This window comes from Protopterus annectens, chromosome 1.part2 (assembly GCF_019279795.1).
Source record: "Protopterus annectens isolate FY-2018-M chromosome 1.part2, PAN1.0, whole genome shotgun sequence".
Classification (NCBI taxonomy): Eukaryota; Metazoa; Chordata; order Ceratodontiformes; family Protopteridae; genus Protopterus; species Protopterus annectens.
This window is the reverse complement of record NC_056727.1, coordinates 469,352,366-469,377,381: the sequence shown is the minus strand read 5'-3', so window position 1 is coordinate 469,377,381 and position 25,016 is coordinate 469,352,366.

The following is a 25,016-nucleotide window of genomic DNA, read 5'->3' as shown; positions in this document are numbered from 1 at the left end:
GAATCCCAGAGAAAGAAGAAGAGGACAACTGATACATTTCTTAAACAACTGGTTGCCTAAAGCTCTCAGTTTACTAGAAGCTCTCTCATTTGGAAATGAGAGAGCTCATAGGTCCCTTTCAACATCTTCATTAAAGAAGACCCCTCCTGTGCCTAGATCCATTATTGTTAAATTTCTGTCTAGTCAAGACAACGACTTAATATTGAAGCCAGCCAGGGCTAACACACCACTTAAACTAAAAAATAATGTCATCAGATTTGTGTAATATACTAAAACAAATTGACAAACTTGAAGATATGGTTTGGGCAAGTACCATTTTAAAAAGACATGCATCTAAAAATGATTGGACATCAAAAGAAAAAACTTCAAAAAAGCTGAAAGAGAAGTAATGCTATGTATTATGCTATTATTTCTTTTTTATTGTTAATCGATTAACATCATAACTAGGATGCATCTCTTCTGTCGTTATATAAGGTAAAAGTTTTCTTTTAATGTTTTTATTTCTGTTTCTTGTTTTAAAATACATCAAAAGCATATGTGATAAACATATAATATGTGATTTTAGATAGCAGACATGTTCTTATATATGTGTGTATATATATATATATATATATATATATATATATATATATATATATATATATATATGTTATCATTTCTCACATAACTAAATATTTAATGAGTTACAACCTAAAGCTAGCATTGATTAATATATATTTCCAAGAGCTACATAACTAATTAAGCAAATCACATTTTTACTAGAATGAATAGATGTTATACTCATATTATACTTATAGAAATTGTGATCATTTCTAATTTGACCATATTCTTTTTGTCTTGAATGTAATGATTTATATGTTTTCTTTTTTCTCTCTCTCTCTTTTCTTTCTCATATTGTTTGACACTTCTTACACTTGGATGGCATGTATTATACCTGTGTACTCAAGAGGACATGTGAAGGGTTTCAGGATAAACTTTAAAATCTTTTCTTTTCATTTAAAATGTATTTTTCTACTTAAAACATACTTAAATGATATACATATGCATATTTTGACAAGCTTGCTTACTAAAATATGAGTTTAGACATTTTTTTTCAATGTCCATTACTGCCTGACACAAATTAATGATCGCGAGCTATTCTACTTATTTGAAGACTTCTCTGGACCCTTCATTTGCTATTTTCCCACCCTAGCATTTAACTTTCAGTTAGAAAAAACAATTTTCCTAGCTCGAGCTGCCTAACAGCAGTTTCAGTGCACACTAGTAAAACAGAGACAAGCATGCTGTGCCAGCATGAACGTTGATCCTGCTTCATCAGGAAGTGGACGCATATACAAGCATGTGGCATTGCTGAATATTCTTGTTCTAGTGGATTTACTATAAACTGAAGTAAATATATAATATATAACTTTTGGACAGCTTTAAAAGCTCAGGATATCCTTTATTAGAAAGAAATAAGCAGAAAGGACTTAAAACTGTGCCCCAAAAATGTAGGTAAGCTAAATCAATGATGTAGCATTTCCTAAAAGATATACTTGCTTCGGACACTTTTATGAGACCTAAAACTGCATCAGGAGCTAGCAGCAACCAGAGTAATGTTAATAAATGCCAAACCCTAGGTTTCTATATCCCTGCCATTTTCATTTTGTTTGCAGTCAGAGACTGGTGCAGTTAAGTACGTAAATCTAGCACACTACAGGGCACCTGGGGATGGGAATGGTAGAAGAGCAAAGTATGTGCATCTTGAGCCAGAGACACCATCTTCCTTCAGTGGCTAGGTAACTTAAGGAGTTTTAATGTCTCTGAGGCTGTAGTGATACACCCTTTGCATTGCCTTGTGGCCAGTACTGTTTGAAACTATATTTATTCCATGTGGTATGTCTAGGGACAAGTATGGAGACAGCAAATATTTTGTTTGCTATGTTTGCCTACAGTTAAATGGCAAGACATACTTACTCAGGGAAGGACAGATAGCCAGATTATATGAAAATGAAAGAGACTAAACATTTTAAAGCCTTCTGTGAATTAGCACACTTCTTTACCTAGGGCTTTGACACAGCACTCAGTGTTAGACCATCATTATAAGGAATGTTTCTCGTCTCCTTATTGATGCTGGGGAGTGGTAACAATAATGAAGGAAGCAACCTGCCAGGGAAAAGGGAGGTTAAGGTCAACACCATTTAGCACCTTGTCATACATAGTTTAGATTTCAGTTCACTGGATGATAATATAGAGCAGAACATTCAATAACTTTTCCATATTGTTTATCTCATGCAGCCTGTATATATTGCTGACTTTGCAAACAGTCTTTGTGGAGAGGCAAGCTACCACTCCATCATGCTTTTTTTGTCCAGAACGGTCACCATAGTTAGTGAGTGTATTCACTTAAAAGTATATATTTTGTATTGTTTTAGATTTGGAGACAGCCCTGTACTGTTTCAAATTTTAATTAATAATAATGTACAGTATGCAGCAAAGACATGCCCAGATAATGCACATAATTAGTACACATTCAATGCAACCGCATAAAGGAAACAAATTAAGAGATTGCACTGAATTGGGATTAATAGTATATGCAGTTGAGATGGAGCCTCTGCGTATACTCTACCTAGCCACTGAAAAGTTCAGTGACAGAAGTCCATAGTATTATTAGTTTAATAGTTAGTTTACTACTTACAGATTTTTGTTAATACTCTGTTGCACTAGCAAAGAGTTATTTAGCTGTTTTCTGTCAGTTGTGTGTGTGTGTGTGTGTGTGTGTATGTGTGTGTGTGTGTGTGTGTGTGTGTGTATGTGTGTGTGTGTGTCCGCGTGCGCGTGCGAGACTCATACTGCTAGAAATAAATCTTTGTGTTCTAATACTGCATCCATTTATTCTATTAAATCTAGAGAGCAAGTACATAGAGCAAACCGCTTCATGTAAATGTAGTTCACATCCTGCTATAAAGTATGTGAGTTTTTTTTTAACTTTAGCACCTTCAGAATACTTAATTCTGCAATGTTATACACAAGCAGTTACACTTAATATAACAGTAAAGAACAAGTGTGTACAGTGCTCATAAATGCATTAAACCAGCAATACATCTAACCACAAATTTCTGTAGTGAAAGCCTGAATTAGACCAAGAATCAGTATATGCACATAAAATCAGAACAACCTTTATAACAATAAATTTATACACACACACACGATGAAAATAAATAAATAAAGTGCATATAATGAAGAAAAAAAGACAATGTGGCTCAATAGACATTACCTGTATTTCCCACTGTGTTTCCTACCCTTTGTGGGGAGGGAGGGGCCTTGAAACTTCTTTACTGAACTTAGGCTTGTGATAGTTATATTTACATAAACAAAGATAACTCCAAACATGGGATACAGAAGTATCCACTCACCCATGCATATTCAAAGAGATAACAGTCCAAAAAACTGAAGATCTCCTACCAAAGGTTTTCTGCCCACAAACACTGAAGTACAAGTAATAAAATGGCAGACTACCACCAGGCTGAATAAACACTTCTGTATTTAATAAAACACAAATAAAATACACAGCATGAGCACTTTTGGGTCCAAGCCCTTCATCAGATAACAAAACTAAAAACAACAAATTTTTCAACAAGTGTTACCCAATCAAAGCTCACCATTTAATATTGCACCCTCCTTTTTTTCACTGTTGGTTTTAAAGGTACCATTCCATTAAGTCCAGGGGCTCTATTGGCCGCTAATTCAGTAATCCATTTCTTTTCACTGAACTCTGTATGGTTAACCATATCCCCTCCCCTAATATGATTATACACAATTTGTAAAACCATAAATCTAAAATTATGATCAGAATTCTTACAAATATGCTGATAAAATGCATTGTGCTCATTTCTTTAACCTAATGGATGTCATATGACCAAGAATCCTATCCTTTAACATGCAATTCATTTTTTCCTACATAAAATGAGGTGCAGTGTTGACATTTAGCTAGATAAATCACATTTTGTGTTCTACAGTCTACATAGCCATTAAAATGATATTGTTTACCTGTTATAGGGTGTATAAAATGTTTACGTTCAACAATACATGACATCCTTTACAATGTCTGCATTTAAAAGTCCCTACATGCTGAGATATTTGTCTATTACCTTGGGTCCCATTACGTTTGTGGCAAAGTAAATCATTTAAGTTCTTATTCCTCCTAAATCCAAAAGAAGGACTATTCCCTACTCTGTTGCCTATCTTCTCATCAGTTTGTAACACTCTCCAGTTTTGTTTTTATTAGCTCACATACTTCCCTTATGTTGCTACTATAGGTTAGCATCACCTGAATATCATCACATTATTACTGAGTGTACCATTATTCCTGGTTTCAAGATCCCCTTGCTACCTTCGAGCAGAAAACCAGGGTTTTGCTCTACCCCTTCTATGCTGTTTACTACTACTTATTATTCCATTCACCATTCACTTATTTTTGATATAACCCCTCTTACATAGATTATCTTCTAAATTCATGACCTCACATTCAAATTGTGCATCATCTGTGCATATGCGGGAGATTCTGTCAACCTGTCCCCTCACCAGGCTATTAAAAATACTATTAAAGCACAATAGGTTATTCTTCCAACAGGTCTTCTTGAACAGGGATGTAGGTATACTGCTCCCACTGTCCCTAGTTAATCGCACATCCAAATAATCTATTTGTTGCCTAGAAGAATTAATGGTAAATCGGAGAAAATTAGTACTGGATTCCAAGTAACCAACAAATTGCTCCAATTCAGGAGAATTACCTCTCCATAAGAGAAAAATGTCACCCACAAACCTTACATAAAAGCACAATAATCCTTCCAATTATGATCAGAATTAAAAAAACACTGTATTTTCTCAATGTGCCAGAACAAGATTTGCATATGTGTTGGCACAGGGGGTGCCCATTTTAATTCCTTTTTTCTGGCAATAAACATTGTTCTGGCACATAAAAACATTATTTTCTAATGTCAACCTAAGTAATTCACATATTAACTTTCTCTTATTAACATCATATACATTTATGTTTGACAAAGTAGCATCACTAATGCTCAAGCCATATTCATTACTTAAAACCGTGAATAAGTCCTTGATGTCTAATGTAACCATCATATAATCCATACACTCACCCATTGTTAAGTACTCATGCAATGATGTTAAAAAATGCCCAATATTCAAAGAGATTGAGGTGTACATATAGAGGGAAAACTGTAGCTCACACAAATATAGAATCATGGCTGAGGAGCAAATGGACCAGACACCTCAAAAGTTGTTATTCAAGGCAGCTTGAGTATATGTGCACAATGAACCAAGAGTACTACGTTTTAATACGCCTAGTACAAAATAGCTAAAATTAATACTGTTAGTAACCAGTTGAAATCCATGTGCCATTTCCTAGTTTCAAGCAGATAGAGAAAGCAAACCCTTTGTTTGTTTTGTTTGTCTGCTTTTAAGCAGTTAAATAATTCAGCAAGACAGAGTTACACAGGACCAAACAGATAACTAGCATATATAAAATGCAAAAGAGACCAAATATTTTAGGGCCTTATGGGAATGTTAAGAGGCTTACCTTGAAAGACTGCTATACCCTGTGCTTTTGCATGCTTTGTTAAACCATCACTATTAGAAATCCTTCCTGTTTCACTATCACTGTTTAGGGGAACCCCAATGACCAGATCAAACTGGGGGTTTGACATAGTACTCTGTTAAATTGTTGTTACTTCTCTCTCTCTCTCTCACTCTCTCTTTTTTTTTAAGTAGTAAATTTCTAGGTTCCGTATTAGAACCGCGAAGGTCCACTTACATGAATAGGGAAACATCGACACGTATTCAGTGAACCGCGAAAACACTGATCGTCCTAAAGTGCGAAATTCGAAATGTCAAATCATCATAGTTGGCCCTTCTGCGGTATAGCTCCTTAAGGTAAGTGTGCGATAGTTACGGACCTTAAGGTTAGGGTGCAGGTTAAGGTAAGTGCATACATGGTAGTATATGCATGCATTACTTTAGGGTTAGAAGTAGGGTTTTGTTTAGTGTATGTATGTAGTTTATTTATTTTTGTTTGGGTAGGTAGCATGTAGCAGGCTGTGGGGTTGGCCAACTATGATGATTCGAGATTTTGAATTTCGTAGTTTAGGACATTCGGTGTTTTCGTGGTTCGTGCAATATGTGTCACTGTTTCTGTATTCGCTGAAAAGGAGTTTCATGCTTATAATATAGACCCAATATCTACAGTGTCCAAAATACAATGGTAAGACCACTGCATTTATTGAGTTTCTGTCATGATAGTGCATGGTTTTGTAGAATTTGGTGCATTATTTATGTGCATGCACATTTGCTTAATTGGTCTGATATTAGCCAGTGAGTGAATTTATTTATTCTTGATTTTTCCTTTTCACATAGTATGACTATTTGATGGTACTACTGGTCCATCGAGTGGGCAATTTTTGGAGAAACATATATTAGTCACCAGAAGCATGCTGAATGTCACGCATTTATAGGGAAAAAAAAACAGTTCTCTTATATTTTATTAATTAAGATCCAAGATATATAGGCAGCTCACTAGGCAAGAACAGATTTACTATATATTAGCAGTATATAGTCCTAGTCTGATAACGTAGAGGTTAAGGTTCTGGATTATTAATCAGTAGATCTGGATTTGAAACCTGGTTACAACACAACCTGGTAGCAGCAGTATCTGTGCAGAAGAAAGATCTAGCAATCTACTTTTGTAATATGCCATGAGATCTCTATAGGGTGTTTTCATGAGTCAGTTTTAACTTAAGGGCATGTTACTTATTAGTATACAGTAGTTGGCATGTCTTTTTAAGAGCTAAGAGCCTATCATTGTCACGTAAATGTTGAGGGGATAAGTTCCATGTATTACGCTCATAGGTTCTTACTAATTTTATGGCTATCAAAGGTAACATATTCCAGAACAAGAGTATACATTGTGTTAGATATCACTCGTGCTACTTGTTTTTTTTTTTTAATATTATAAGCTGGAAGTAAATGTGAATACTATTTATCTCTTTGTTTGTGGTTCATACAAGCTTTACATCTGCAATATAAAGTTAAAGTAGAATTACATTCACCTTTCAAGACCAGTTTATTCAACAAATGGCATATGAGAAGGTGGACATATTATTGTGGTGGGGTACAAATGAAAATAATGCCTAGAAGTATTTTTACACAAATTTGTTATTATACAAATAGTCATTAAACATTTACATTGAGCCATCACTCCACAGTTTGATAATTATATGTAGATCAAAGGAAAACAACTTAATTCTTCTTTTCTTCTGCATGTATAAAGTATTGATAATTTCATTTGTTTTGACTATTTTGATTTTAAAACTGTGTTACAAACCTTTTAATTTTAATTGAAGTTCCAAATAACATGGATACTGGGATCTTTCTTTTATAGACAGAATTTGTATATCAAGGGTCTCATGAGTTATGAAATTAATAGAGGTCTTTGTGATGTAGGTGGTGATACTCTGGTTTGCGATGGCTGGCTGGGCATTCTTGGGGGGGGACCTTGGAGCCGTACTGGGTCAGTGGGTTGTGGGGACATTTGCCGAGACACAAATAGTGAAGCTAAATAAGCAATGATCTAAGTATCCCTTTGAATGATTGAAGGAAGTGGTCCAGAATTCCTAACTAGCAACAGAGATGAAATTGAATAATCATGTGTAAACATGATGTCACTTGAACAGTTGGAGGTGAATGACATTCAACATGAACAACAATTCTTTGCTACTTAATATCTATGGAACAATGTAAATTCTGGACATATATAGCATATCCTATCTGGTGAGCTTCGGAAGATGAGAAAGATGTCTTTTGGTAGATGTCCTTATGACTTGCGGGCTTGGGGGTGTCCTGGGGCTCCTTTTGAGGGTGTCTTTATCCTGTTGGTAAGGACCTGGGTGCTTTGACTCATATTACAACTCCAATTAAAGTTACTATTCAGCCCAACAATATATCATAATACTAGCCATTTAAATGTTAATCTTATTCTTCCATGTAATTAAATAAAGATAATTTATACATTTAAAACTCATGGATGGATATATTCTTTTCTACACACCCCCTCATTAATTAAGGTATTATTAGTATTAATATTATGTTAATGTCAATTCTTCTAATAAGAAAGCAAACACAGGCACTTGAATAATATTATATGTAAAACAGTTTGAATGTAGGCAATAAATGCATTTGTCTCCCATCACATACTGTTCTTTTCATATATCATAAACTTGTTTCTAAACATATTTGCATGTAATAGAAGGAAAGGATATATAATTAATCAAGAATATGAGCAATGCATAGCAATTGAATAATACAAAGTTAATGACTTGTGACTCTGATATATCTAGTTCAGATTGAATAGTTTCCTTTTAATCATATATTTTCTGTTAAAACTACAATAATCAAAATATTTTTCACTACATCTGCTTATTGATTTAAGATAGTTTATTTATTTATGAGCGTGCATCTTTACCATTCATAAATCAATATTTTTTTTTAGAAGAAGTATCACATGCTTGATTCAGGTTTTTCTCATCATTTTAATATGGTTTGGTTGTTGAGTGGTTTGGATGATTTACTCCTCCAATCAGGAATGTTGTATTCCATGACTCATGGTTTAAACAATTTCAATTTTAGATGTTTAATGTTAGTATTAACCTTTCTGTCCACAGCAATATTCCATTGCAATTTGCTTTATTCTTTATGTGACAAGCCATTGACTTCTATGTTTAAAGCCTTTTCCTCTCTCTTGCATATCTACATATAATTGTTTATCACTAAATGTTAATGGTTTAAACAGTTCTTTGAAAAGAAGCAGTTTAAATATCTGAATTTAAATAAAGCTCATATAATATTTCTGCAAGAAACATATAATCAAAGAAGATATAAATAGAACACTGTTTAAAGATTATAATATATTAGCTGGTTCATATTTTATGTCAAAAAGGAGATGCACAATGATCATTTGGAGATGGTCTATACCTGAACCTAAAATTATACATACTTACACTGATAAAGATGGTATGCTGGCACTAATAACTGTTGAAATTAATAAGCAATACTATACATTAGTAAATACATATTGGACCCCTGGAATTGGTGCAAAAATTGTTAAAAAGTTGCTAGATACTGTTATCATGCATCTTAAAGGTGAACTAATATTTGCACGAGATTTTAATTGTGTACCATCAGAAGCAGATACTACTAACAGACAAACCATAAAACTGTCATCTGCAGCAAAACATTTAAAAACTTTTATTAATGACTTAAAATTGCGAGACATATATGAATTGAAATCTGTTAATTCATTACATTATACACATTATTCATTTTGCTTTAATACCTAAACAACTATTGACAAAGTGTTTACTTCTAATAGTCTATATTCTAAAATTAAAGCTGTACTAATAATGTCTTGCCCGTTGTCTGATCACAATGCTATTTTATTTACTATTACCTTACAAACTGATAATATAATTAATAATTTAAGAATTCCAGCTTATATTACCCAGTTAAAAGACTTTAAGGAATGGTTTATAAATGAACTACATCAATTTATAGAACTAAATTATTCTTTGGGACTATTTAAAGGCATATTTATAAGGAAGAATTAAAAGTTGGTATCTCAACAAAAGAAAGGAATGGGACAAAGAATTGAAACATTTGCAATCTAAAATAGATAATTTAAAAGTAAATGGCCCACCTTTGTACAGGGGGATTATGGTTGTTGTTCTCTATTCATGAGGTATGAAGCTTGTTTGGAGGCTATGGTTAAGCAGCGATTCCAGATGGCCTGATAGGTAATTTTTCATGCTATTCAGAAGGCAGCCTGGGATATTGTCAAGACCCTTGCAGTGTTCTTGGCCTTATAGAGAGAGCATTGAGGATCTGTTCCCTAGTGATAGTATAGGGAGATATATTTGATAGTACTTCCCCAGAGGAAGCTAGGAGGAGAGAGGTGTAAAGTTAGAGATGAATTTGTCTGCCATTAGGTTTGCTATATCTTCTAGCACAGTATAGGTAGCTCCATTAACAATGAGTTCTGCATACAACTATGTATTGCCTTTGGGGTTGAGGACATAGATAAAGAATGCCTTGTGGTTGTCCTTGGCCTGGGAGGATAAATTTACCTCACATTTGGCTTTGGTAGAGTTTAGTTGTCCTCTGATTTTTTTGTTTAGTTTGATGAGAGCACTTTTGTCATGCTGGGTGCTACACCTCCTAATTTTTTTGCCATAATTTTCTTTCTTTCTTCTGTAATACAGCCTATTGCTGTTGTGATTCCACCAGGGTGGATATTTTTTTGAGTGAGTTCTGTACTTATTCCTGGTAGGTACCGCTTCCTCTATGCATCTATTAACATGCTTGTATAAAGTCTCTATGAACAGTTATGTGTATGCAACAAGGTTCTAAGGGTTTGAGGGGGGGGGGGCTTAAATGTTTTCTGGGTTATCACTTAATAGTAGGAAGTTAGCCTTAGAGTACTTCCTGAACATTCCACGGTGAGGTGGGTTCCAAGTTTTACTTTTACTTCAAAGTAGACCATGCTGTATTCTGATCTTACCAGAGAGCACATTACGCAAGGGTGTGTGTAGCACTCTCCTATATTATGAGGACTGTTTGTACCCACACCTCACTCTTATTGGCATATTGACAATATGGTCCAGGGAGTTTGTGGTTACAAAATCCAGGAATCTCTGTGGCTACATGTTTGGTGTCATATAAGATTCTCAGTTAATAGTGGGGCAAGTAAAGTCAACCATAAATATTTATTTAACATTTGCTAACCGGGAAAGTGTAAATTTCTTTTTACAGTTATAGATCATGTTCCATTGGGCTTTAATGGAGACAGAGATGGGGAACTAGATTTTAGAGAGTTTAAATGGCAGGTTTTATTAGATGCATGCAGGGCACCAGGGCTTAACAATGGTGCCAACTATAAAGCTGTGTTGAAAAGAAAAGCTTATTACAACAAATGTAAATAGTTTATATGTTTGTTAGAAATGTATGCTTTTTTAAAATGCATTTTTATTTAAACACATTTTAAACAGTTTTTACATTAAGTTTAAGTAAAATGAGATTTGATTTGGTGTGATGTGTATTGATGATGGTATAAAATGAGACAGTTTTTTAACACTTTGTTCTGATGAAGGCCTAATTCTTGGGCTGAAAGTTCTAAACCAGTAGATTAAAGTTCATTTTGTGTGATGTAGTGCTCCATCATCACTTGTAGTTTTATTTTTATTTAATGTTATAAATGTGTTTAGCAATTCAGTAGTCAGACAAACAGCAGTGACAGATTGCAAAGAAAAATATTTAAATTTTTTTTCTTATGACATAGAAAGTAGTGGAGGTAATATTTTGTTAAACTATGTATTCAGGGAGGCTGAGTGCAAGTAAAATTCCAGATAGCAGATAGGTATGCATGTAGAGAGAGTTTGAACTGGGTAGGGTTTTTGGTTGCTCTAATAGCTAAAGGTAGAGCATTCCAGTTTTTGACTGAAGAGTAAGAGAACAGAAGTTGGCCAGGAGGCAGGTTAAGCTTGTGAACTTGAAGAAGGTGCTGATTCTCAGATTTCAGGGGTCTGTTTGGATGGTAGGGGTGAAAATAGAACTAAGAGTGGGACAGTCAGAAGGTTTAAAGATCAGTTTGTGAGTAATAGTAAGTTGCAGGTAGTTGAGGTAGTTTTAGCCATTTCCGTGAGTGAAGAGCAGAACAGTGATGGGAGGAGTTTTTCGAATTTATTGCAAATTTTGCAATTTTATTATAACATGCCTCAAGTTTGGCTTTTAGAGAGGACTGGAGGTTGGTAAGTAGAGGAGTGCCATACATTAGATGGAGGAGTAGGTAACTGGACGAGAGGGTTTGTTTGGTGGAGGGGCTTTGGAACTGGTTGTGCCTATAGAGTGTCCCAAGTTTTTGATGAGTTTTTTGGATGTTTTGTTGCAGATGAATATCAGATGTTAGGTGTTCATCTATGGTTACGCCTAGAAGTTTTGCGTGGCTGACAATTTCTATTTTTGCTTTACTTTGGGAATAGATATTGAACATGGCATTGTCCAACAGAGTTGAGGTTCTCCAGTTTGACTTGTGGCTGGGGTGCCTTCTGTGTGGAGTCTGCATGTCCTCCCTGCATTTGTGTGGGTTTCCTCTGGGTGCTCTGGTTTCCTCCCACATTACAAAGACATGCATCTGGAGTGTTTCTCCCTGGGCCTCCACTGAAAATTGGCTTAATTCCAAGTTGGGCTTTCCCAGTAAACAAATGTTAAATGCATAAATAAATTTGGGTTAATGGCTAGGTTGTTGTTAAACATAAAGGATTCAGTGATGGAGAAAACTGACTGAATTTTGAGTTGGAGTTCAGAGATAGAGTCATCTGAGCAGACAATGGTTGAGTCATCTGTATATTGAATAAGGGCCCCATTTGTCATAGATGTGTGGAAATTATTAATGAAAATATTGAATAGTAGGGGAGTAAGTATGGAGCCTTGAGGGACTTTGGTAGAGGTGTTTAGATATGGAGAGATAGAGTTTTGCCAGTTGATGACCTGTAGCCTGTCTTTTAGATAGCTTGAGAACCAGTTGAGAGTTGTAGGGGAAAGCCTAAAATGTGTGGGTTGAGATAGTAGCAAAGGGTGGGAAACAGTATCAAATGCCTTTGATAGATCTAAGTATATGGTAGATACAATTTTCCTGGTATCACAAGCTCTGTTAACAGTATCCAAAAAAGATATGATGGTAGTTGTAGTGCTTTGGCCAGGTCTGAAAACATGTTGAGTAGAGGATAGGAGGAGGTTTTGAAGTAGATAGGGCATTAGCTGAATGTGAATGCACTTTTCCAGGATTTTAGAGATTGGGGACAGGATAGAGATAGGACGAAAAGTTGGAAATGTCTTTGTTTTTGCTGCCTTTGTGAAGAAGGACTATGTAGGCTTTCTTCCATAATTTGGGTATGTTTGATTCTTGGATGGACCTGTTAATGAGGATACTTATAGGGAATAAAGAAATATGGGGGGTAAATTGTCAGGTGCGTTAAAGCAGGTTTTGAGCATAAGGAGTATTTTTTTTAAGTTGAGGTAGAGATGGGGTTAATTGTAAAACTAGGGGTAGAACGGGAGCTGGGTTCAGGGGTGGAAGAGGTGTTTGTTGAAATAGGAAAGGTGGAGGAGGTCTTTGGTGGAGCAGTGTAACTTGGGCTTTGTCTGTCTTGTGGAAAAACAAAAAAATATGATATTGGGTTGGATGGTGAATGTTTCCAATAAGCTTAAATATGTGCTATGGACCTATAGTTTGCAAGCACGTGAAATGGGATTTTACCTATGCTAGTCTGAATGTGGAGAAGCTCAGGTGCAATGTCATGTTTGACCAGACTTGAGGTATATTTATCCTTGATGTAAATCAAGATGCCTCCACCTTTAGCCCCTTACTGTATAGTAGCTGGTCTAAATATGTGGAAGGCATTATAGCCTTGCACTACAGGGGTGCCCTTAGTGGCTTTAAACCTTGTCTCAGTGACTGCTCACACATCAGTATTCTGTAGGGTTAGGAGAGCTTTAAAGACTGCACTTTCTTATTTAGACTCCTAATAGTGAGCATTAACACCTTTAGATTTTTGTTTGTTTTGATTTGCTATGTCAGAAGTATTTTCAGTTTGGCATTGCCTAAAAAATGCACTGTGGGGGAGGACAATGTTTTAAATAATATTTGAAAGGCTACAGGGGAGAGGTGCAGCCATCACTGTCAAAGGAGCGTGATCTGTTAATCATCTCATTCCATGTTGACAAATATTGCTCCCTCTTAGAATGGCATCAGAAACAAAGCTAATTATTAATGGCTGTCATCTTCTCTTCATATTATGACATCATCCTTAGAGAAGGTAGAATTCTCTCAATGCTAGGCTCATTACCAGCCAAGGCACATATTTCAAGAGTGCCGTGATGTATATGTTCATATAGTTTAGGTAGGTAATTTTCCTACCAGTACTTGTGGTCCAGTGACCTGAGTGTCTGCATAATTTGGTGGATCCTGGCCCCTGATGTGCAACTGAGAGTGACTTTCTCTTTACTCATCCTGATGAGAGGGACATCAATGTGCCTCACAATGGAGTCTCTAATGACCAGAATGTTGGATTGTGTGGTGGCTTGCCTTTTGGGCTTAGAGGTAAAGGCTCCAAGAAATGTGGCTATACGTGCTGATGTGATAGTTTTTCGAAAGAGTGCATTTGGGACTGCTGAGGACATTTGTTATATATGCTTCATCTTGGCGGTCTTTGGGGTTTAATAGGGTTACATTTAAGTGCCTCAGAATATGTGGGTTTATGTGCCTGCTTCAAACTATGTGTGATGAATGTAGTGTGTGTATTACTGACATTGAGTGCTTTTATGTGAGGGCTTTGGCTACAGAGACATTATTCAAATACATCCGTCTTGTACCTTATCAGTTTATTTGAGAATTAGCTGTTTGTCAGTAAACATGAGGCAATTTCTACATTGCTTCAGGATGCCCATATCCACCAAGCATACCTCTCAACTGTACATATTTTCACAGAATGTCCAGATTTTTGCCTCACATATTTGGTCCATTTTTTTATAAAATTGTGGTTTTCTGGCAAATCAGTTGCAAATCATTAAAGATTGACCTTAGAAAATAATGACAAGCATTTGAGTTTCAGACTTCATACCCTCCAGAAAATTTATGCTAATACAAAACCTGTTATTCTATCAACTTTCTAAGTTTGTAAGAGCAATATTTAAAAATTGTCCCTCTTTTTGGGCCTTTGTCCCACTTTTATTTATGGCTTTGTCCAGATTTATTGCTTGAAGAGGTTGAGAGGTATCAAGCTGGTCACGGAGATAGTGGGAAAATTCATATCCACGACAACAATGTCAACAATAATAAAAAGACTACTTAAACCAAACAAAAAGAAAAAGTGTTGATAATTGTACTAATGTTTATTCCATTTATATTTTTGTGAAATTTAATTCTATAAATGTACCATCCTGCTTTCTCCCATTGCTCCATTCTTGATTGGATTTTAACTTGCAATCCTAATCAGTACCAGAATCCCTCTAGTTTACCAGACTCCTTAAGGGATCACTTCCCTTTCTCAGTACTAAGATTACCTTCTCAAACCTCAAAAACCCACCTTTATAGAGAATGCTGCAACCTAACTTCAATGCAGACATTTTCAACAACCAACTCACCCTTGTCAACTGGTCTAACCTGTATAATCTCCCTATAAATGATGCTGTTCTTGAGTTTAACACTATTTTCCTAAACATACTAAACACCCTAGCACCCATCAGGAAAACAAGGATCAAATCTAATCCCACACCCTGGCTCCCTAAAGACATCCTTGCCACTATGAAACTTAGAGACACTACCTGGAAACATTTGATTAAGTCAATATCTTCTTCTCTCCTCCTTAAATTCAAAGTACGTAGAAACTTTACCAAAAAACTTATTATCCATGACAAGAAAAAATTCTGTCAAGAAGCTCAATCTACCCACACTTTAACCCCCCAAAAAATTTTGGTACACCATGAACAATATTCTGCATTCAGGGAAAGCTTCAACTCCTAACCCCTTCCCCAATTAAACACCTCTTGAAAACACCACTCTACTTAATCATTACTTCATAGACTCTATCTGCAAACTAACTCCCCCTGACAATAACCAGTCTCAACCCCCCACCATCTCCACCACCTGCCTCCACTCAGCCTTCTCCCTGAAACCTGTTTCCACTGTCTACATAAAATCCCTTTTGCAGAAACTTAAACCATGTTCTCCTTTCTTTGACAACCTACCCCCGATTTTCTCAAAATTGCAGCACAGCCAATTCCATAGCGTATCCCATCTCTATTCTAATTAACCATTCTATCAAAGAATCCTCAGTCTGCAAAATTTGGAAATCCTTTTATACACTTTCACTTCACAAAGAAAGTAACTCCACTGACCCTTCCCAATTCCAACCTATAGCCATCCTCTCCCCACTCTCATAATTTCTAGAGAAATGCATTCACAGACAACATCTTAAACATCTACTCCAGGAAAACCTCCTCACCCCCTCCCAACATGGATTTAGGCCCCATCACAGCATGTTCACAACCCTTCTAGCCTTCACCCAGACTGTAGCTGTGGCAATAGATAACAATAAGCTGGTATCATGTCTATTCCTCAACCTCTCCAAAGCATTCAACACTATCTCCCACCCTAAGCTTCTTACTAAATTAACTGAACTCAACCTCTCCATATCCACAACTCTCTGGTTCTCTAGTTATCTTAACAACAGACTGCAATCTGTTAGATGGCAGACCTCCTACTCACCTTTCTTACCTATTCAAACAGGTGTTCCCCAAGGATCCATTCTAGGCCCCATTCTCTTTAATATCTTTAGTAACAATCTAAGCTCTGCCTGCTGCACCTCATCTCTGATCCAGTATGCCTACGATTCTACTCTTATTAACCTCTCTGACAATCCAAATGACCTTCACTCCCTCACACAGACTTCTTTCAACACCATTGAACACTGATTAATCAATAGCCAAGTCTTTCTTAGCCCTAAGAAAACTAAGCTTCTTATTTTCCTTCCAAAATTGATGTCCAACCTTGAAACTACCTTCAGTCTGTCTTCCCTAGACAACACCATCATTCATACCTCCTAACCGTACCAAATTACTCATTTTTTACTGAGTTTTGGGGTCCAAATAATGGGGTGCTACGATTCCCGAGTGGCACCCCTTAATTTTTGTATTTTCTTGCTTTTTTATTTTAATTTTTTCCATTTTTTTGAGCTGATGTCATCATGTGCGAGATGCCGTCAGCTCCGTGAAATGGCCTGCTAGTCTGTCGGAATTGACCTCAAGGGCTCAACAACATAACGTGTGTGCATCTCTGGCTTGCCACGAGGGAATTAGCTGGTGTAGTGGCAAGCAGGAATGGTGGATCTGGATGAGGCTGTTAACAGGAATGGACTGCAGAGGTATTTATAATGTTGCCATGAGGGAATGGAACTATTAAACTGCAGCAGTATTTATTATGCTGTGCTGTTCATGATGCTAGGAAGGAAGGAAAATGGTGTGTGTGGTATTTATTTTTATGCTGAACTGTTCTTGGTTTTAGGTCTTATGATGCAAGGAAGGGTGTGTGTGTGTGTGTGTGTGTGTGTGTGTGTGTGTGTGTGTGTGTGTGCACGTGTACATGTTTCACCATTTCCTGCATACTATGTATGGTTACCTCACAGATCAGGGTTAAGCTCATCACTACCTAAATTTTGAAAGTTAGGCACAAGTATGTATCTTTGTGCACTAGTATGTTTCTTAGAGACTGATAGGCTTCTCACTGACTAGTCAGTAAAGGCAGTTTTACAAGTGATTTTGCTACTCGCTTGGTGTTTGAGTAGTATAATCTTTCTACAGTCTGGAATCACAGTTCTCCTTCCTTGATCTTCTGTTGGTTTTTGCAATGGTAAAATAATTCATTCAATAAATACTTTGATTCTCCTGCTCGTGTATTAAGTGTTTTGTGTTCCAGTCCTTAACTAAAAAAAAAAAAAATGCAGAGGTTAGTTCTGTTTTACTTGTGCCCATTTTCAGGTCTCTTGTGTAAGGTGTTACAAGCATGTAGATTACATATTTATACCAGTGCTGCAGCAAAACCATAAACCATCTAATAAGCTTAGATTGATATTGTCCCTGTGAAGGGGTTACACCCCTCTCTCAGCTTAAGTATGCTTACTCTGCCCTATTGTACACATTTCAGAGAGAAGGTGTGTGTGTAATGCCCCAGGTGAATATACCTGGTGGCTAGAGGTACTCAGGCTCAAACCCTGTATCTTGGGTACAGGTAACAAGAGCCTAAAGTCCATACCCACCACCACTTGTGAAAATGTTCGAGATTTATGCCTCATATTTTTGTTCTGTTCCTCATAAAATCTGTGGTTTTCTGAATTTTTGTGGCAAATCAGTGAAGCATTGAATTCACTAAATAATGACAGGCATTTGAATTTCAGACCATCTTCTTCAGAAAATAAATGGTAACACAAAACCTTTCATTCTAGCAATTTTCTAAGTTTATAAGATCAGTATTTGAAATGTGTCCCTATTTTTGGGGCTGTATTCCCACATTATTGGCTTTGTCCATATTTTTTGTGCTAAGAGGTTGAGAGCTATGGTGAGAAGTAAAAACTAAATTCTGTATTCCCACATTATTGGCTTTGTCCAGGTTTTTTGTGCTAAGAGGTTGAGAGCTATAGTGAGAAGTGAGAACTGAATATTGTGTTCCCCCATTATTGGCTTTGTCTAGATTTCTTGTGCTAAGAGGTTGAGAGCTATGGTGAGAAGTGAGAACTGAATTCACTAAATGATAGCCATTTAAGTTTCAGTCTTCCTATATTTCAGGAAACTGCTTATTTGGCATAAGGATTGGCATTGCTCTGACTGTAGTGCACAGGATCCTGGGTTCAAAACTTGGCAGTGAAACGCATGGTGGTAACACAGTACTACAAGCAATGTTTAAAATGTGCCCCTGGTTTTTGGGCTTTTGTTCCCCCCCCCCAATAAATTTTGGCTTTTTACAGATGTTTTGTGCTGCAAAGTTGAGAGATACAGCTGAGTGTCAAGTGGATTTTACAAAGAGCTGAGAACTTCAGGGGAAGAGTAGTTTAGTGTTGCTAATAGTAAGTCTGCTTGCATTGTTAATAGCATAACAGGTTAAATGCTTGCATTTGATGCATAAGGCTGTGGGTTCTACTCCCACAGTATGTAGATGTATTGCTGATACTGTACTGTGTTGCTGTACTTTTAAAGGGGGTGGGTGTAACAAGTCAAGGGTGTAGCTACAGATTCAGCACAAATGAGAAAATGTCAGGCACAAGGGCATTTGTGCCTCAGTGGAAAGAGCAAAAAATATTATTAACCCAAATTCAGGAACAGAAAATCATAATTATTATGTTCTGTGCTTTATTATAAGAAAAAATATTTTTAAACAAGTAAGTACATTTTCCAGCATTCAAGATAAAACACATTTTCCCTGTAGACAGTGGAGAAGCAAGAGTGGCCAGTTAACAGCACCTGGATTACAATGATAGTTTTGATGCTTCAGGATGAATGTAGGAGAGGGTCTGTCAGTACTTGGACTAAAAATTGGAAGTCTTGAAATGTGCAGTTCACCTAGTTTATTTTGTTTTGCATTTACAGCTATTGAGTTGGATGATAACACAAATCAGATTAAGTCAAGCAAAAAACTGAAATTGAAAATAAGTTCGAGAAGCTGTGCAAGATCCCCATGGCTTACACTACTGTCATTCTATTTACATTACATTTTATATATAAATGTGCATGTGGAAGTGGACTTTCATGATGGAAATGTTCTGAATTGGGCAGTTTTGTCGTTATTGGTTTATGCATTTTGTTTCATTGCCTACTGGAAAAATGTTCAAACAATACATTTAAAATGCACTCTAAGTCTAACAAGTGTGCTGTATTATACAAGGACTATAATTTAATAAAGCCAGGAAGGTGTATCAAAGAACACATGTATATTTCATTTTTCATGTGCAAGGGGCCTATAATTTGAAAACAGCCCAAAGGTAATCTTTATCCACCACTGGCTAGATCAGATGCATTTTCTTTGGATTTGGTGTGGGTTTCAATGCTGTTTCAATTAACGTGAGTTTCAAGGGCAGAGAAGTTTTAATGCTAAGTCTATTTTCATTGTGAGACAGTATTGCTTTGTTTAGCAGATGTCTATTAGTCTTTGTGCATTGTGCTATAAAATGTAAAATAAAACCCAAATAATCATTGTAGAAGAAAAGTATTATGCACATTAGTGTTTATGATAAATGGGGTGAAATAGCCAGGTAATGGGACATTTGAATGGCTGCAAGGGGACTCTGGTGCCATATTTTGGTTGTCTGTTCTTCAGTTTGCATTTGAAAGTGGGTATCCCAGAATTCCATTGGACTGGGTGGGGTTACATACTTATGTATGCACATTTTATGTTAATCAGCGTACCAATTTGTAGCTATTTTTCATGGGCCTTGTCCAGATTTTTAATGTTTCCAAGTTGAGAAGCATGCCATCATTCATATTGACTCCCATACCAAACTTCTAGGAATTACAATTGAATATCAACTGAAATTTGACCATCATATCCAACAAGCCATAAAAAAGACCAATCAAAAACTCAGTTTACTGTATAGAAACAAAAAATTCTTATCCATCACCTTGAGGGATTCACTTGTTCAAACCTAGCTTCTCCCCTGGCTACTCTATACTTCCCCCTATATTTATGCACTTCCAAGCATACCTTTTAGCCAAACTTGAACAAATGTACAACCAGATAGCCAGATTTTCTGGTAACTTCCCTTACAAATCCCATCACTGCCTTGTCCTTAGAAAACTACAGTGACTAGAATTCCCTCAACTACTCCAACTTGCTCAGCTACAGATGACACATTCTCTACTCTACAAACCTGCTGACTGTCCCTCCCTGTCCACCATCCATTCTGTATACAAACCTTCACGATCTCTCTGTAGCACTGACCAACTGCTACTTGACACCTACAGGCTTAACAAAACAATAGACAGATTACTTTATAAATGCTCCATATCTCATACCTGGAACAAACTTTCAACTAATATACATTTTAATTAATCTTCATTCCATTTCAAACAATAATTGAAAAACTACCTTGCTAACTCTCTATCCTGCACCTGTCACTACCCTACCAAACAAGTTATACTATAACAATTCTCCTCTCCTTATTTTAATATAACCTTATAAACTAGTACTGTGTCACCTTAGCTATGCCACTGAGCAATACTATACTTCAATCTCATCTTTTTCCTTCCTAGCTACTATGCATCCCCTTATCTCATAACTGCTTTCTTTCACTCTCTTGACTATTCTAAATATTTCTCCCCACTCCTCTATCTCAACCCCTCTATTTTAATACTTCCTCTTCCTTTCTACCAACTTGATTTAGTCACTAGGATGTTTTTGGGACTATTTGTTTCTATTACCCTATTGTAAATCCACATTTTATTCCATGTTTCTACCTGTTGCATTTTCTAGCTATTTGTTCTGCTCAGTTTTTACCTGTTTTTAATGTCCATTATGGTATGATATATTGCAGTCATATATTTATATTCATATATGACATGAATGTATGTAGCCATGTATTCATATTCACATTACTTATAATGTAACTTGGTTATTGTTATTGTTATTTTTTGTTTGTGTGGTGCTTTTCTCCTCAGGTCTCCACTGAAAATGGGCCACAAGCCCTGCTGGACTAACCCAGTTAACAAAAGACAAATAAAATAAATAAATAAAATAACAAGCCCTTTTCATTGATTAGATGGTTGTGGTAAGAATATAGAGTAAAATCAGGAGTATCTGGTTTGCAGATCTGGGGTAGTGCTTGTCACTGCAAATTAATTACCCTTTGGGCAACTATGTATTAGTGAAATTCAAGGGTGCTTTTACAGGAAGAATGTCAACTCATGGTACCTGTGTCTATGCAGGGCACTGCCAAACTATTAAAGTAGACCCTGATGATTTATGGATGAAGTATTTAGGGACATATTCTGAAGTTAGGTTAGACAGCAGTTAATCAAGCAGTACTTACTGAAAAGTAAAAAGAAAGAATTAGTTTTATCAAGAATGATGAAGAATGGAGATTCACTTAATTGACTGCTACATGGCTGCTACTAATATTGGTCCCACCACAGCTTTATGCTGCTGGGATACAATGCCCCCTTTCTTCTTCTGTCATCAAAAACAATACAGCATCACTAATCTCAATATGGGAAGTAGCGACAGGCTCTGTGGTGATCAACAGTCTTGTCCAAGATGATGCAGGGCTCTGCAGGCTTCTTGTAACCTTTTCCTGATCTATGCCTTGAATAGCAAGCAGATCACTCAGTTAGATCCCACACAGACACTCAATGCACTCAATGCACAATCAGGAATCAGTACCCTCTGCTCCAAGCTGGTGCTATGAAGTAACTATCAGTTTTTCTAGCGATCAACAGTCTCCAGGAAATAATATCCCTATGCTTCTTCTCTCACCAAGAGCAAAACAAAAGTATTAATCCCAAGATGACTACTGAGAGGCAGCTCATTTGTTAACTATGGTGGAACACTGAACCACATGCACATATTTCAGGATCCACCCAGCAACACTGCCTGGTTAAGTGACTTGCTCAAAGTCATACAGTAGAGAAGTAGATGCTGAAAGCATCAATCCCCATACCACACTTTTATTCCAAAAGAACCAAAACTCCCTGAAAAAACTAAGCAACAAAATGGCTGTCAAGGGAAGTATTTATTAACTTGCAGAAAGATACATCATAACCCAAGACCTTTAACAACACTTTCATGAGCAATCTGCAGAAGCCATTCTGCTATAAACCATCCACATAAAACCTTGTTATATCAAAGCCCATAGCATTTGTAAAAAAAAAAATCATAGACAGACAAATATTGTATCAGAAATAAGGTTAAATGAAATGCAAAAGGTGAAGAAATCCACAATGACTGTAACTCAAAAACCATGGAAGGTATAGCCAAAATATACTAATAAAAGCTAAATCTTATTAGATATTTAAAAAAGAAAAACTAAGGTCATTCAAGGTTAACAATTATAAATGAATATATATATATATATATATATATATATATATATATATATATATATAGGTTCTATATATAAATGTGTTGCAGAGAATATACTTATTTATTTATTTTTATTTTACATTTGTTAACTGGGATGGTCCGACTAGACACAGGTCCATTTTCAGCGGAGGCCAGGGGAGAAAAGCTCCATGGTGAGATAAAAATTACACAATATGATAAAAATCAGAATATGCTAATAAGCAACAACAAGAGAATATATATATATATATAGAGAGAGAGAGAGAGAGAGAGAGAGAGAGATAATCTAAGTTAACATAGTTCAGCTAGTATTAAACAACAAGAGATAACTATGCAGTAATAAACATAGATAAGGTAGTTAGACATAAGCTAATAATACAATTTCATTCATCAGTAAAATGTCAACCACAGAAAACAACAATTCTATGAGACATAAACACTAAAAGACACAGACAGAAAAAAATTCTATCACCCAAATAGTGTAGTTGGATTAACTACAGTTTATCAGCTACCAGAACTAACACATTTATTAACATAAAGTATTTAGACTAGATACTAAAATCAGACAAAAACAAAATCCAGCTGGAATACCATAATTCAATGTATTCTTCACAGAGTAATGCTAAAATAAAACAATTATACAATATAATGTAAACAGCAATGAAAAAAAAAATCTAACAAAAATAATTTATTTTTCTCCACAAACACTGTAACTGGGAACTACTAAAAACCTTGCAAATAGATGACCCAGCAGTCCATTTTAATAAAACCTTCCTCCTTCCTTAACATGTTAAACTTCATAGTCCCTCTATGTGAATAGAGAGTTAAAACTATACTGCACTCTGGATCACCTCACAAATAAAACAATTAGTGCAAAGAAGTAGAAAAGGACTGGAAAAATAGCATTAAAATAAAACCCAGAGCCACCTACAATAATACAAACAGTTGTAATTCCAGGTTAAGATTATCATACAGCATGCTAACAAGGATTACTTCACTAACATACAAATGTTTCCAAAATTTCTGGTGTGCTGTCAATATTTCCTGAAGCCTGGTAGAAAATCACAAACCTGCCCTCTCTCAATGAAACTGTCTGCAATACTGAATGCAGTTTCAGTACATTATGTTCCCTCAAAGCTCTCTGACCCATCCACTATCACGTAATACTATACACAGCAAAAAATACATTCCTTCTCACCTCCTCTCCCTCATTAGAGTCTGATAATCCTCCGTCAGAATATCTCTGCATTACAGCAAATGCAATAGAATCTATTATACTGCTGTTCTCTGCTAAGAAATCAACATTTCCAGAACTTGAAAACAATCATACATTATGGCTCTTCACAAAAATGGCATCCCTGTCAAACTGTCTAATTATACTACTGCACGGCATTAGGCTGACTCACAATACAGAAACAACCCTACTAACCCTCTCAAAATTTGTGTAAAACAAGTGCAACTCAGGAGAAGTATTATTCTCAATATTCCTTGACTCATCACAAACATTTATTACCACCTAATATCCGGGTCTATATTACATTATCGATGTTTCAAAACTTTGAATCTGATATGGTTGATATCATATAATTGAAGTCTTGAAACATCAAAAATGTAATAAAACCCAACAGCCTACAAAAACAAACTATTTAAAGGCTCTAAGCAGGGGGGCAAGCCCCCCTGCACTCCCCGCTTCCTAAATTTACCAACTCCGAGATCGCACTACAGTGCAGAAAAGGGAATTCTTCCCTTTCCGTGCCGTACAGAGATCTCCGTTAAAAGATTCGAAGTTTCAAGACTTTGATCATATGGTGTCGACCATATCAGATTTGAAGTTTTGAAACTTTGCTCTTCTGATATAGACCCTAATATCCTATATATTACCAAGATTTAAGGAACCCAAGCCTCTGGAGTGAAACCATGCAGCAGTTCATTAGTTACTTCACCAGTTAAAACAAATACGTAGTCTAGAATGGTATATTATCAGCTCCAGAACCCATTACAGTGGGCAAACCACATGACTAGGCCCCTTACTCTGTAATATCTTTATAAACAAAATGTATACAGTGACACACCAACCAACCTCATTCAATATGTATGGGTCTATATTATAAGATTGACGGTTGAAAACATTGAACACCATATGGTCGACACTATATGGTCGATGTCTTCAAACATCGAACTTATAAAAAAAAAAAAAAAAAAAAAAGAAAAAAGTACCCTAATGGGTTTAAGCAGGGGGCAAGTCCCCCAGCACCCCCCACATGGGGGCTGCACCCCTATCCCCCGCTACTTAAATATACCAGCTCCGAGACCG